The sequence below is a fragment of the Acipenser ruthenus genome, chromosome 6 (assembly GCF_902713425.1).
Source record: "Acipenser ruthenus chromosome 6, fAciRut3.2 maternal haplotype, whole genome shotgun sequence".
In the NCBI taxonomy this organism is placed as follows: domain Eukaryota; kingdom Metazoa; phylum Chordata; class Actinopteri; order Acipenseriformes; family Acipenseridae; genus Acipenser; species Acipenser ruthenus.
Window position 1 is genome coordinate 20,256,039 of NC_081194.1, and position 15,196 is coordinate 20,271,234.

Here is a 15,196-nt window from a genome sequence, read left to right on the forward strand (position 1 = left end):
ATAGTTAGAAACATCACGTAATCAGGTGTTCTACATCAGACTGATCTGGATTTATCCAGATCAAAATTGATCAATTAAATTACACAATTACCAGTTGGCACAATAGCCATTAAGTACTGGTTAATAGTTCTGTGTATTGTTTAAAAAAAGACAAAAAGCAAGACATTTAAAATTCTTGGCTTTACTAATGACCATGTAATTGCTAATTTAATATTACAAAATGTGCAGACACAACTGATCCTTATAATTCAATATCCTTAACAATGTTAAACCATCAATGCATGCTCTTGAGCTCATCATTCAGAATAAAAGCGTTTTGAAAACTGCACTTTTATTATAACAATACAGAACTGTTTACAGGGTTTTGAAATCTAAATTACATCTAAAAAATACCACGCCAATGAATACACACGTCATCTGGCAACAAACACACTGATTACTGTCAAGTATTTACTTTTGAAAATCTGACGCGAAACATGTATTCATACAATTTCATCAATTACTTAATGCACTGCCACCAAAAAAAAGAGAAGAAAAATATAGTTGATTAATATTAAGAAAAAATAAAACTGCTTTAACTCTTCCAAATAAAGATTTTTGTTAATGAACAGTGGTCGCTACACTTCTGTTATTGAAATAATTTGTGTAGGTATCGTAACCTACATTCGTTTTTCATTTTGGATAAAATGTTTTAATTTGGGATGCTCTATAATCATACTTAATATCAGTACACTTGTGTTTTTTTTAATTTTAAATAATTTACATTACAAGATTCAATGCTCAAAGCTTCTAAGGCAGGGTTTCCATGCAGTTTAGAAACCCTGAATTCTCTCTCCATTGTCGTGAGAATGTGACGTAGCAGCACATACAGCACACATTCCTCACGCTGTAGGAAGGGCGCAGCTAAAACATGGACTTAAAAGGATGGGTGAATCACTTTCTCACACTAAAAAGCAGCGCAAATTGATCTTTTGTATGGAAAAATGTCAAAAAGCCGTACCTTATGTTTACGAGACTTTAGCAGTGAAGATCTTGTTTGTGATGTAACCTTGTGCAACTTTCTACTATAACTTAAGGCCATAAAAGGCAATTCCTTATTAACAACTAAGATCTGCTGGAAGTCACCCTGTCAAACTTATGCAATGCAAAACAATATGCATACAGTACGAGGGGTTTTGATGTGACAGCATTTATTCAACATTTAAAATTATTGCTACTTGAGTTGTTTTATAAGCAAGGTTATAAAAAAAGTACTGAAGCTACTACAAATTTTAAAAATGCAGCTGTTTGCAATGAATACATAAGTAAATAAGGGCTTTTGCCTCAAGCCTTTTTTTTTTGCCCCTTAGTAATAAGATTCATTGTACACTAGCCTCAGGCAGCATCTATCATGGGTAGAAAAAAAAAAAAATCACGTTTGTAACCCAAAAAGTATTAAAATAGCATAGCTGGGAATTGGTGCCAGTGGTCACTTGTATTATTGCTGCTGGCTATCGACAGCACCAGGCTTGAGTGACCACCTATAGAGTTGAAGTAAAATATCTTAAACCAAATTCACTGAGCATGAAAAAGAATTAAAAAAACTATTTGTTCAAAACGACAATTACAGGGCTTAACATCAGCTTGCTGCAAGAGGTTCCAGAAATGCCTGGGTGGATGAGCATTTTAAAGATCTGTTGAACTCGTATGGACTACCAGTATACTGGATCCGCAATAACCAAAAAAAATAAAAAAATAAATTGTAAAATAAAAAAGTACTGTACTAAACATTTTGACTGGATAATTCTGATATCGTAACCTAAAGTGCTGGATTTTAGCTCAGTTCGTAGACTACAGGGATCAGAATTGATGAAGCTGCTGTTCTGTAGGAAAACTTATACTACATATGTACATGCATAATAGGTTTATAATATATATATACATACATATATATATATATTTTTTTTTCTTAGAGAATTATGACATTTGTTTTAGTTGTTTTGTATTTGTGTAATGATATGTCTGTTTTTTTCTTTTGTTCCCTTGGTTTCCTTATTTTGTTTTATTTTTTTGGAGGCTGCATTTGCGGTTCTTCAACTCAACCTTGTGCAAACCTAGCTGAAGAAAGCTGTACGATATCAGTATTTGCGCAAGGCCAAATTGGAATGCAGACAGAAACATTTAAGTATACCCTCCTGTATTTTAATATCAATTTGGTCGTTAGCATTTTGAAGGGGAATGTGTCCCCCTAAAAGAAAAGTACATTGAAACCAAATTAGCGTGAGACTTATTTTTATTTTTCCATGAAAACCCTTCCTATGAAACAGTTGTTTACCATTTAAAGTACTGAACACATTGTCAATAAAAAAATAGACTTGATCCAGTATTCATAGTAATTTTATTTTACATTTGTATTTGTTACAGCCTTCTTTTATATAACTATGTAAAATATTTATCATTTTAAAATATTGTGTGTACAGGCCACCAAATATGCAACATCCTTTTAAACCCCTGAAGTTTAAGCAGGCTACAGATTTCCTTCCTATGGTATCTTGGTCCCAAGCCTCCACATCCCGTCCTGCATGAGCTCTTGGAATGTTATGGCCACAAGGTTAAGAAGGCTTCTCCATTAACTGTGACCTGCAAAATACAACGGTCACCATTGCAGCCAGTGTTCCAGTACTTCACTAATCCAGCTCTTTAACATTTTTGCCAAAGGCACAGATTAGTGTCTGATTTACTATTAAACAAGCCGTCAGTCACTTTTTTAAACAACTGACAAAAAAAAAAGAGATATGTACCTACAGTAGCAGCGAAAGCTAAAGAACATTTCCATTTTCATTCAGTGCATTGTTTACCAGGATTTATTCTAAATAAATACATAATTGTTGGAGGACTTTTCTGCTATATTTTTAAAAATACTAATACATACATACCTACATAATAAAAGGTGCTTTCATACCAATAGACTTTTTTTTCTGACCACTGGGCATTCCTCATGGTATCTTTGGAATGGCTTGTGTTATTTGTACATGCACAGTAAATGTCAGCTTCTTTTTGCTCATAAATCAGATTGACAAAACAGTTTTCCATGCTCTAGTTTAAGTAGTGAAATCTTTCTTTCTTTCTTTATTTCTTTCTCTCTTTCTTTCTTTCTTGCATATAAGATTAGAGTCTAAAACATTTGATGACCTTTGTGAAAATGTTCACATTGTTGAAAATGCTATAATTCAAGAATCTGATTTTATTTGAAAGATGTAATAAAATGTATACAATTGAACACTTATATGCAGATGCATATGCTTATACAGGGTCAAATAGGCAGAATGCATTCGACCTTTTGTTATCTGTAAACATAATCTAGAAAAGACAGGCCTCAATTAAATTACACAAATAGCAAAGAGCCTTTCTGCCATTATTATCTGACCCCATTCTTACTTTAAGTGCATATGATTTATCAAATCCCACTCAGCACTGTTATGAAGTCATTCTGGCTTCCCCGTTATTTCACAAGCAGCTGTGATGCCTTCTCAACAGACATTCAAGTATCATTTCCCTATAGCGAAGTGTGAGGCTAGAGTTACACTTTAATAAACTGCACATTGGAAATCAGACCATGGGAGCACAGAGTTGTACAGGAGCACATACAGAATACCAATCCAGTCACTTATCCACAACATGCACAAACACACTTGACAGCCTTCATAGGTATTGTATTGTATTGCACACTTTTAACACTGCCTGCATTCCAGTTCTTGTATATATTTATAAAGGATAAAAAAAAATACTTTTGGTAACATTTCCTTACTACCTTGCAAGTCCTATTCTGAATAAATGAATAAATACATACATACAATGAATATACTATATATATATATATATATATATATATATATATATATATATATATATATATATTTAAATGAACAAATATATACAATTTATAGTGGCTGATGGGAAATAATAATTATATCAGTATTAAATATTGACTAGACTGGTAAGTAATGAAAAACGACTGTAGTTTGACATGCATAAGACACTGGACACACAAAACTACCCCGAGGTAACTGAATCTCATTAGGGCTAATAATCATTTTTCATACCTTTCTTACAAAACATAGCAGCCCACTACTGATGTAAATCTGCTTTGAGATTTGAGAAAGATAATGCTTGGTTTATTGTATTTTGTTTCCTCTGCTAATTAATTCAGCACTGTAACTTACACTGGCTTCCCCTAAATGAAAGAGACATCTAAGAATCCTGTGAACAATGCCAACTCGCAAGATTATGGGAACATACTCTTTCCTTTCAACTTCAGTTTTTTTTAAAATAAAAAAGCCACGTAAAAATAAAACATGTTAGTGAAAAGCCACACAATTAGTTGCATGATTGCTGGCATGTTTACAACAATTTCTACTTCCAGGAATTGATTTTAAGCACTATAAAAATGAACAAAATAAATGTGTACAAATTACCCAAGTACTACCTCCAATATATATGTTGATATATTGTGCATGTTTTATGTATAACAGCTATGCTGTTAAATGTAACTACGCTTACTTTACGGGGTAAATTAATCAACAATCATCATCATCATCATCATCATCATCATCATCATCATCATCATCATCATCATCGATACCAATTCTTAAAACATCAAAACAATTTCCCTCCCTGAAATTAAAAGGTAAAAATATATATTTACTTTTAATTACTTACAAAATTGTACGTTGTTTATATTGCTGTTTACAAACAAGGTTCTGTAGTTTATTTTATTTCATTAACCCTTCAGACAATTTGCATTAGAAATTTAAAAAGAAAATCCTTAAACAATAAACATAAAATAAGTGTGTACAAGAACATAAATAATAATAACAATACAAATACGACTACTAATAATAATAATACATTTACGGTGTATATATTAATAAACACACTGGGTTTTAGGATCAAAATAAATTTACATATAAGATTCTTATTTTTGGGAGTCAATTTATGTAAATGAAAAATTGTTAGTCTCTGTTAAAGATTTTTAAAATGAAAATAGTTTAATCAAAAAGCAAAATCATTCTTTATTTTATGTGTTTGAACACAGTGCTCCCCCTTTATAAGGCAGCCCTTTAGACTGCGGAACAGATTATAAGGTGGTACGGTCATAGCTCCCATTTGCCCCATAATGCCATTACACTAACACTAGTAGTCTCGTTATAAGGCGGAACACAGACAGCACGCACAGTCTCTGAACTATAAAGTTACTTATCAAGGACTTTACATAACAAAATACAAATACACTACTGGCATTTTCCTAAATATAATAAATATAAAATACAATTTATTTAAATTTAGTAATGTTGAAAGGAAATAACAAATAAACAACAATACAATATTTTAAGCCAAACAACCAGAACAAAACACTAATACCGAGAAACATTCTAGTCATATAAATTAAAGACAAACACCATGAAATATCTGAAAGTGTTAAAATAAAAATACATGTTTTGAAGATTGATGTACTGTAACATAACAAACACCAAAAACATCAAACAATTTAAACTATTTTATAACAAAACAAAGAAAAAAAAACTATCCAAAAAATAAAACCCTTAAAAAATGTAATCCATTGCTAAATAAATAGCAGAACATAAGCTTACCTTAAGAGTACAGAAGTGTGGAAGTTGAAAAGTAAAAACAGTATCCTTAAAATATCAGAGTTTTTGTGCCTGTGTGTGTCCGGGAAGCACTCACAGTAATCTACACAGAGAGGTACAAGTTCTCCAGTTTTTTCCAAGTCTTCTGTTTTGTTTAGCTCAGGTAGCACTGGCAATCTATATTCTATTTGGAGTGTACTGTAGTTTATTTCAGTTAACCAAGAGAAGAGGATAGTAAAGAAGTTCCACTCAGACCAATGGCTTTCCTCACCCTTCTGTTTATAGCAAGATGACTTGCATTCAGAGGTCACCCCGTCAACAGTGCCTGTCTTTCAGTGGCTATCTAATGTGTCGCATTTATCTCAGGGCTCTTTTAGTTGAGCCTCCTCCTCCTCCTCCTCCTCCTCCTCCTCCTCCTCCCCTGCCCAGCTAGCCTGCTGTCACTGGCTGACGCATGTGCGGGTCCACTAAGAACTGAGAATTCAGTACAATGGTCCAAGAGTTACTCAAAGAACTGTGCAATCACATCATCTTCAAATAATTAATGGCACCTTTTTTTTTTCTTTATTTAAAGGTAACCCAACAATCCCTCTTAGTTAAAACAAAAGACTACGAATGTTTTATTTTCTATCTATCTATCTATATTTATATATGTATATATAAATATAGAGAGATAGATAGAAAATAAAACATTTGTAGTCTTTTGTGTGTATATATATATATATATATATATATATATATATATATATATATATATATATATATATATATATATATCTGTTAAGATACCCAATCTGTTAAGATACCTACAAGCCCAAACCAAATCAGAGAAAACGGTTATTGGAATGTAATAAAAAAAAAGCTTAGAAAAAACATGAGGTTACAAAAAGGATGTATTTCGATACAGTAAGAGTGCAATTCAATCCTTAGGTTGGGCTTTTTCAGTCAAGACTAAACAAACTATTTAATTTCAGACCCTGAAAATCAGTCCACTTCTGGTTGCTTACAACAAAATAGGATTCAGATGGGAACAAGGCCCATAAAAATAAAGTAACAGAAATATAGGCCATACAAACTACTCTTTTCTACATTTTTTTTGTTCAAACAGAATAATATCTCTCTGAACTATAGGTACCACTGAAAGTGTGTTAACAATTTTTCAAATAGTTACACATAATATAATTATGTCTAATGATATATACATTTAAAACCTACAAAAGTACAGTTCTTCTAATAAAATGAAAACGTGCATGAAGATTGCGAAACCAATTTGAAGTAAAAAGGCTTTGGTTTATTTATTTTTTAGAATAGTTTTAAAAACACTACCTGTGGAATACAGTATACTGAATGCCAACTACTAAAAGTATAACAAATATAAGCAAACATATAATATCAATGCCTCCATTTTCTAAAAAACAACTAAATCTGTTCACTTTCAGTAATAAAAATAACAATGAAACATTCATCTGTTTTTTTATATTTATAAAATAGGACATCTAGTCAAGCCTTAGCACAGCACCGAGTGAGCAGAGTTCTTACAATACAGTATTTTATATATAAAACATATTTTGTGTGCCCTCTGAACAGGTCTAGAGTGTGTATTTAAAAAGGCTGTGGTAATTGGATATTTGCTGAGATTTAAGGCTGACATGAGACTGAAGATGGCACTCTTTCCCTTCATGAACTTGTCAATCAGTCTTTGAGTGAAAGTTACACCTGCAGCACATAGTCAGCACCGGTTTTTGTCACCACTACACCATTTAAATGACAAACTGTGTCCTGCCTATATTAAAGCTAATACAACATGATTAATGACTCGGGTGAGAAAGCCTTGTCAGTGTAGATTAGGACATTTACGGCATCATTTGACAACTCAAGCACTTTATTATTAGAAAGGATCGCAGAGGTCGCTAGTGTCATTAATAAACATCCACATCAAACTGTTTTTTCAGCAACGGAGAAGCCACTGGGGATGCATTACAAAACATATTTTTACATTATACTCATTGCAGGTAGAAACAAATAACATTTGTTTAATTTTGTGTACATATTTGGTGGTTTAAATTCAAGAAAACAAAAATGTATTGTCCATTGCAATGTAAAAAAAAAAAAAAAAATGAAGCATATGGTAAGGGAAAAACATATGGTGGTTCCTGTAAAGCTGTTTTTTATGGCCTATACAGTTAATTCTATTATATAATATTATTTTCCAAGCCAGGTGCAAAGCAATTCCCAAGAGAAATACCACAAGGAGTCCCTGCCCTGCTCTTCTACTGTCAAGGGACACACCTACATGCCAGGGATGCACTATGCCCCTTGAGTGTGACACATGGCAAGTACATGAGCAGCAGCAGGGTCAGCTGTATTAGCCACACACTATCACAACGTAACTGGTCATGGTTTGTTTGGCATAGCTAAAAGACAGGCATTTCTTTGGGAAATATTCAACATCTAACAGACTATATATATAGTCTTTTAGACTATATATATATATATATATATATATATATATATATATATATATATATATATATATATATATATACACAGACATGCTCAAATTTGTTGGTACCCCTCCACAAAAAACGAAGAATGCACAATTTTCTCTGAAATAACTTGAAACTGACAAAAGTAATTGGCATCCAACATTGTTTATTCCATATTTAATAGAAATCAGACTTTGCTTTTGATTTTTTATTCAACATAATATTGTAAATAATAAAACAAATCAAAATGGCATGGACAAAAATGATGGGACCGCTAACCTAATATTTTGTTGCACAACCTTTAAAGGCAATCACTGCAATCAAACGTTTTCTGTAGCTCTCAATGAGACTTCTGCACCTGTTAACAGGTAGTTTGGCCCACTCTTCCTGAGCAAACTGCTCCAGCTGTCTCACGTTTGATGGGTGCCTTCTCCAGACTGCAAGTTTCAGCTCTTTCCATAGATGTTCGATAGGATTCAGATCAGGACTCATAGAAGGCCACTTCAGAATAGTCCAATGTTTTGTTCTTATCCATTCTTGGGTGCTTTTAGCTGTGTGTTTTGGGTCATTATCCTGTTGGAGGACCCATGACCTGCGACTGAGACAGAGCTTTCTGACACTGGGCAGTACATTTCTCTCCATGTTTCACTGTAGGTATGGTGTTATTTTCTTTGAAAGCTTCATTTTTTCGTCTGTGAACATAGAGCTGATGTGACTTGCCAAAAAGGTCCAGTTTTGAATTCATCTGTCCAAAGGACATTCTCCCAGAAGGATTGTGGCTTATTCTGTTGGAGGACCCATGACCTGCGACTGAGACAGAGCTTTCTGACACTGGGCAGTACGTTTCGCTCCAGAATGCCTTGATAGTTTTGAGATTTCATTGTGCCCTGCACAGATTCAAGGCACCCTGTGCCAGGCGCAGCAAAGCAGCCCCAAAACATAACTGAGCCTCCTCCATGTTTTACTGTAGGTATGGTGTTCTTTTCTTTGAAAGCTTCGTTTTTTCATCTGTGAACATAGAGCGATGTGACTTGCCAAAAAGCTCCAGTTTTAACTCATCTGTCCAAAGGACATTCTCCCAGAAGGATTGTGGCTTGTCAATATGCATTTTAGCAAATTCCAGTCTGGCTTTTTTATATTCTTCTTTCAAAAGTGGAGTCCTCCTGGGTCTTCTTCCATGGAGCCCACTTTCGCTCAAAAAGCGATGGATGGTGCGATCAGAAACTGACGTACCTTCACCTTGGAGTTCAGCTTGTATCTCTTTGGCAGTTATCCTTGGTTCTTTTTCTACCATTCGCACTATCCTTCTGTTCACTCTGGGGTCAATTTTCCTCTTGCGGCCGCGCCCAGGGAGGTTGGCTACAGTTCCATGGACCTTAAACTTCTTAATAATATTTGCAACTGTTGTCACAGGAACATCAAGCTGCTTGGAGATGGTCTTGTAGCCTTTACCTTTACCATGCTTGTCTATTATTTTCTTTCTGATCTCCTCATACAACTCTCTCCTTTGCTTTCTCTGGTCCATGTTCAGTGTGGTGCACACAATGATACCAAACAGCACAGTGACTACTTTTCTCCATTTAAATAGGCTGAATGACTGATTACAAGATTGGAGACATGTGTGATACTAATTACAGAAACTAATTAGTTTGAAATATCACTATAATCCAATTATTTATTATCTTTTCTAAGGGGTACCAACAAATGTGTCCAGGCCATTTTAGAATATCTTTGTAGAATAAGCAATAATTCATCTCTTTTCACAGCTTCTTTGCTTTATTCTATGACATACCAAAGGCATGCAAGTATACGTGATAAAATAGCTTTTAATTTCATCACTTTTCAGGAGGAATGAAGCACTATTTCAATGAGCTGTAAGGGTACCAACAAATTTGAGCACGTCTGTATATATATATATATATATATATATATATATATATATATATATATATATATAGTCGTTAGATTTTGAATATTTTCCAAAGAAATGCTTATATTGTTGATTGCAGAACTCAAAGTTGTATGCGTTGAAGAATGGGCAAAACTATCTCCGGAAAGATGCCAGGAACTGGATTCAAAATACAAAAACAGACTGCAAGCTGTAAAGGAAGCTAAAGGGTGGGCACACAAAATACTAATGTAAGGGTGCCCAAATACTTTTATCAAAGTATGAAATTAGTTTTTGCATGGATTGGTTAAAAACACATCATAGGAGCTAAAATAGATTGAACTATTGCCCTAACACCCTTACACCACCGGGCAATAGACTCCATCTGTCAGTTCACATCACTATCAGTCCCGCCTCTTTTCAAAGGAACACCTTTAAAATTCCACTCCTCATAACAAGAGAAAATGAGGCTGAATGTGAAAAAACTGCTAAATAGTGATTCTGTGACTTAACAGAAAATGAATTACAAAACATACTACAAGAAAGAAAGAAACTGTCACTGTTTTCTGACTCGACGAAAACAAATATGAGGGCGGGATATAAACTGGATTATGCAGCAGTCAGCAAACCAGACGCAGACAAAGAAAAACTTTGCTGACTATGCGGTATGAACTTCAAAAATATTTTCTATTATTTATTTGTTATTTATTTATTTACGTATACTATATCAGCTATATTTAAACTTATGAAACTTATAAAAATATGACTGATTCATATACTAAATATGTACTGCAGACTCAACACCGCCTGTGGTGTCAGGCATTATAGCTAGGGGTCTACCTAAATCGCGATTTCACGGAAATCGTGAAATTGAGGGGTCAGCGCGAAATTCACCTCTTATGGGCCAATGCATATAAACAAGTTTGGAGAGAAAAAAAGAAACCTCATTTAAATCAACTACTGCACAACGCAAGTGACGCAAACTACGCATCTTCCTTCTGTAGATAGCCCTTTTTTATTCCTTTGCGTCCTGTGTGCATTGCACTTAAGCAACAAACAAACAAACAAAAAGCATCCACAAATAACATTTACACAAAAAAATTCTCCAAAGAAGTTAAACAAAGTTTTAATCAGCCTATCAGTGCGCCTGTACTGCTTTTCTGTCCCACCCCCTACTGTGCAGTAGGGGGTGGGATAAAGCTGGTGCTGCACTGTTTTGATTTAGGTTGCTAAAATCTAGTTTTCAGCATTGGAGGTAAAATAGTAGAAATGGACGACAAAAAAAGCAAAGTATATTTCGGCTGATGATGGTTTCAAGATATTTCCCAAAGAAACTGTACATGCAGACTGAGGTAATTGTTTTGCATATCTTAATGTGTCTTTGGAGAAAATACAATCGATTGCTATTTAGCTTCAGAATCACACATTAAACGAAAGGCTACTACAGAGGCTGCTGAACAGAACGTAAAATAAACAGCTTTCAGAAACCGAACTGGAAAGTCAGCCCAGACAAAAAGTATTCCTGTCTGTAAGTTAAATCAGTACTAAAACGATCCAGCACAGTCACCTCGCTTCAACCTGCTGCTTACTTTTTCGCAGTTGGAATTTTAGACCCGAATAGCCACATTCTCTTTGTTTTGACTCGGTACTAATAAAATAAATTATTGGGTGGGACAAATAACATGACAACAAACGTGCTGCATACATTGCCTTTATTAAAGTATGCCAGATGCCCTTGTGTAACCGAGTTTTTGGGCTGTTTCTAATCGATTTCCACATCTGTATAACTTGGCAAAGCTTTGCCTTAACTTCCAACCAATTCAGTGGATGCAGAACGTGCAGTTTCACTGTATGGACAAGTCAACTGCTGGGGGATGCTGCATGCTTGCCTTTAACAAATGACAGCACTCTGTTTTAGTAAGGAAGCAAGTACCACTATTTTTAGGCTTTATAGTGTTCTGAAATACTGTCTACTGTTTAAACAGGTCCGCAAAATCCTAATTTTATTCCGCAATATACCCGTGAAAAATACATAAATTTACCGCGATTTAAGTAGACCCCTAATTACAGCCCCCTGTCGGTAACTGTGTTTACTTTTCTTACTGTAAAGATGAAGAAGGGCTTTTGACCGAAATGCATGGTAATAAACCATTTAAACATTTTGTGCACATCCAAAAAAAAAAAAAAACTTTTCATTTTTTTCATATATTTATATATTAGGGCTGTCAATTAATCACAGTTAACTTCTGTGATTAACATGTTAATTTTTTTGGTTGATTCATTTTTTTAATGCATGTTAATCACCCTCCTGTCTTGTCCCTCTTAACACACCGTAATTCATTTCCTGCAGCACCATTTTAGTGCATGCCAGGACTGAATGAGTGTAGTGGTCATCGTTTGAATATAAAATTAGTCACTGAATCACATTATGTAGCAATGCACTCAAACTGAAGGGCATGTGAATGGGATGTTTATTTTTTTTAACTTTCTGACGGTTCATTGGATAGAAAGAGGGTTACTTGTATCTACTGTCAAAGTGAGTTCTTTGGTTTCATGCTGTGAGATAGACCTGGGACCTGGTTTCCTTGAAATTGTGGCTACACTTTTTTTTTTTTTGGTTCTTCTGAGCTGGAAGATTTAACAGTTGAGACGGGAATTCACATGTATTTGGTGAATTTGCAATGTATGTCACTTAGTTCTGTTCAACCTACTGGCATGTAGATGTTTGCAACTGTGTTTTTGCAGATGGATGGGTTGCTCTTAGTCTGTGCTCATTTCCTTATGCAAACACTTAAAATAAGACACGCCTGAGCACTCGATGTAAATAATCAATCAATAAAACACTGTATGTTTACAAAAACTTCCCTCATTTAGTAAGGCATGGTCAAAAGTTTGTACAGAAATTCTTTGTAGAAATTCAGGATCGCTGCAAACTTATGAATCAAGCTAAGTATTAAGTACGATACTATAACCAGTGCTGTTGGATAGCTACCAACTGCAGACCCGTTAACATTGTAGCTTTGTTTTATTTCAATAACCACATTTATTTTTAAACAATATTATTTACAATTATGGAGGATATAACCATTACTCAATGAATGTTTTGTCTTATTTCGACAATTTCAAGTTATTAATAAAAGAGAATTTAAAATGATTATTATTATTATTATTATTATTATTATTATTATTATTATTATTATTAATAAACAGCAATGAAAAGCATCAGCTTATGGGTAAAGGAAACTAACAATTGTAAATGCAGTAAAGGGGAGTAATAAACTGACTCCATTATGATTTAGCAGTTGGCTCAAACAATCTAACAACAATGCTGGATTGCAAAAACATAAAACTATAAAGAAAATCCAGAAATTTACTGCCCAACGTTTCGATATGTTGTACATATCTTTCTCAAGGGAGCCTGTGTTTGAATCAAAACATTGGAGGTATTTATAGGTTTTTGACGGCATGACAACTACTTGTTATTGTTTACATTCATATATATATATCTCCCCTCCACATAGGGCATCAGTGTGGAGTAGTGGTTAGGGCTCTGGACTCTTGACCGGAGGGTTGTGGGTTCAATCCCAGGTGGGGGACACTGCTGCTGTACCCTTGAGCAAGGTACTTTACCTAGATTGCTCCAGTAAAAACCCAACTGTATAAATGGGTAAGTATATGTAAAACTAATCTGTAAAAAATAATGTACAAGTTTGTTGGAATAGTTAGCAAGCATGGGAAATAGTAATCTAAACAGAAATACAGAATCCTGTAGAACAAACATTCAAGGGGTGGGAGCCAGGGCTGCGAGAGGAAGGGAGTGTTTTTTTTTCCAACTTAGGATTGGAGGCTCGGCCTCTAGACAAGGGAGAGAGAAAAGGACAGGCCGGACTCCAAACAATAGAGCCTAGCCCTAATGGCCTCCGGGCCCCTGAAAACACAGTCCTCTAACTTCTAGGAGAGTCGTTATAGGCGTTACCTCGCGACTGGGTCCCAGTTACCGACCGGGTTGATATCACCGTACAGTATTTAAATTAAACAAACAAAAAAGCACACTTTTAACAGTATGTGTCCTTGAAGTTACAGGAACAAACTGGTTCTGGTGGCAAAAGCTCAGAATTGAAACAGTTATTTGAACAGTTGTCATACAGAATCCTATGTCATGTCCAGCAAATCCACTGAAATAAATAATTTGTGATTTTGGCATGGCTTGTCGACTTTTCAGAAATGCAGTATCCATAACAAAGTCTTTAACAGATGACAAGCAGTTGAAAACATTTTCAGACAGTTTTGTTTTTTTCTCCTTTCTCGGATAGAGCAATTATTTCAGCTTTTGTGGCTAAAGTTACATCTGATCGTTTACGAGCCTCTTCCATTTTCTTTCGAGATTAGTAACATTTTGTATCAATACGCTTACTATATATATACACAGTAAATCATACTAAGTAGCCGCATTGATCACGTGACCGAATGTGCCAAAATTGGTTGGTCATAGTGTAATAGGGCGAGGTGCCCTGTACATTCATTTGTTTATTTACTTTCAGAACGGGGGTTCCCCCTCCGCTCCTGTGTTATTTTGTGTTTGTTTATGTATTTAATATTTATGACGGCGAGGCGCTGTGTGTTTATTTGTATTTATTTAGAAGTGTATTTGTGTCGGCGAGCGCCGTATATTTAGTTATTGTTTTGTTTATAGATGTGACGGCGTAGCCGATTATTTTGTAGCGTGGATGGGTAACCCCATCCACAGTAATTGAAAAACTCGTGCAGATTGTGGCCGAGGGTTAATAGACTAATTACTAGGCAGTTAAACCCCTCGGCCACGATATATAAGCCTGCAGCTCGGTGTGGGTTTTTGAGAGGAGGAACGGAGCGGAGAGAACGTGAGAAAACGAGACTTAAACATTTAAGTATACTATTACAGGAACAGTGACAGCGACTGCCCAGCCTGACCTGTATAGTTTATTTATACTTTGTGCGTGACTTGTTTTTGTTTACCTGTTTTATTTTTGGCTCTGTGAGCACAGTTTCTTTTTGTTTAAACTTTTGATTTATTTTTGCTGAATAAAAACAGCACAGCCTTTAACTGCAGTACTTGCCTGGTGTATGTTTACCTTCCTGTTTCTGCCGTGACGTCACCGCCTCGTCATCCTGTCACACATAGACTGGCATTTGAAAGTGATATTGAGCTGTGACTG

General features: G+C 34.9%; 1 protein-coding gene across 21 annotated transcripts in view; it reads right to left on the reverse strand.

The window, feature by feature from the left end:
• eya4 (EYA transcriptional coactivator and phosphatase 4) overlaps positions 1-15,196 on the reverse strand; it is a 111,292-nt gene that overhangs the window by 59,242 nt on the left and 36,854 nt on the right. For 3 of the 21 annotated variants that reach the window (XM_034016969.3, XM_034016968.3, XM_059025201.1), the window contains exon 1: positions 5,631-5,978. The exons of the other annotated variants lie outside the window; for them this stretch is intronic. The gene's annotated coding sequence lies outside the window, so the exon portion shown is untranslated. Of the gene's footprint in view, positions 1-5,630; positions 5,979-15,196 lie in introns of those variants that run through there. 21 annotated transcript variants of the gene reach the window in all.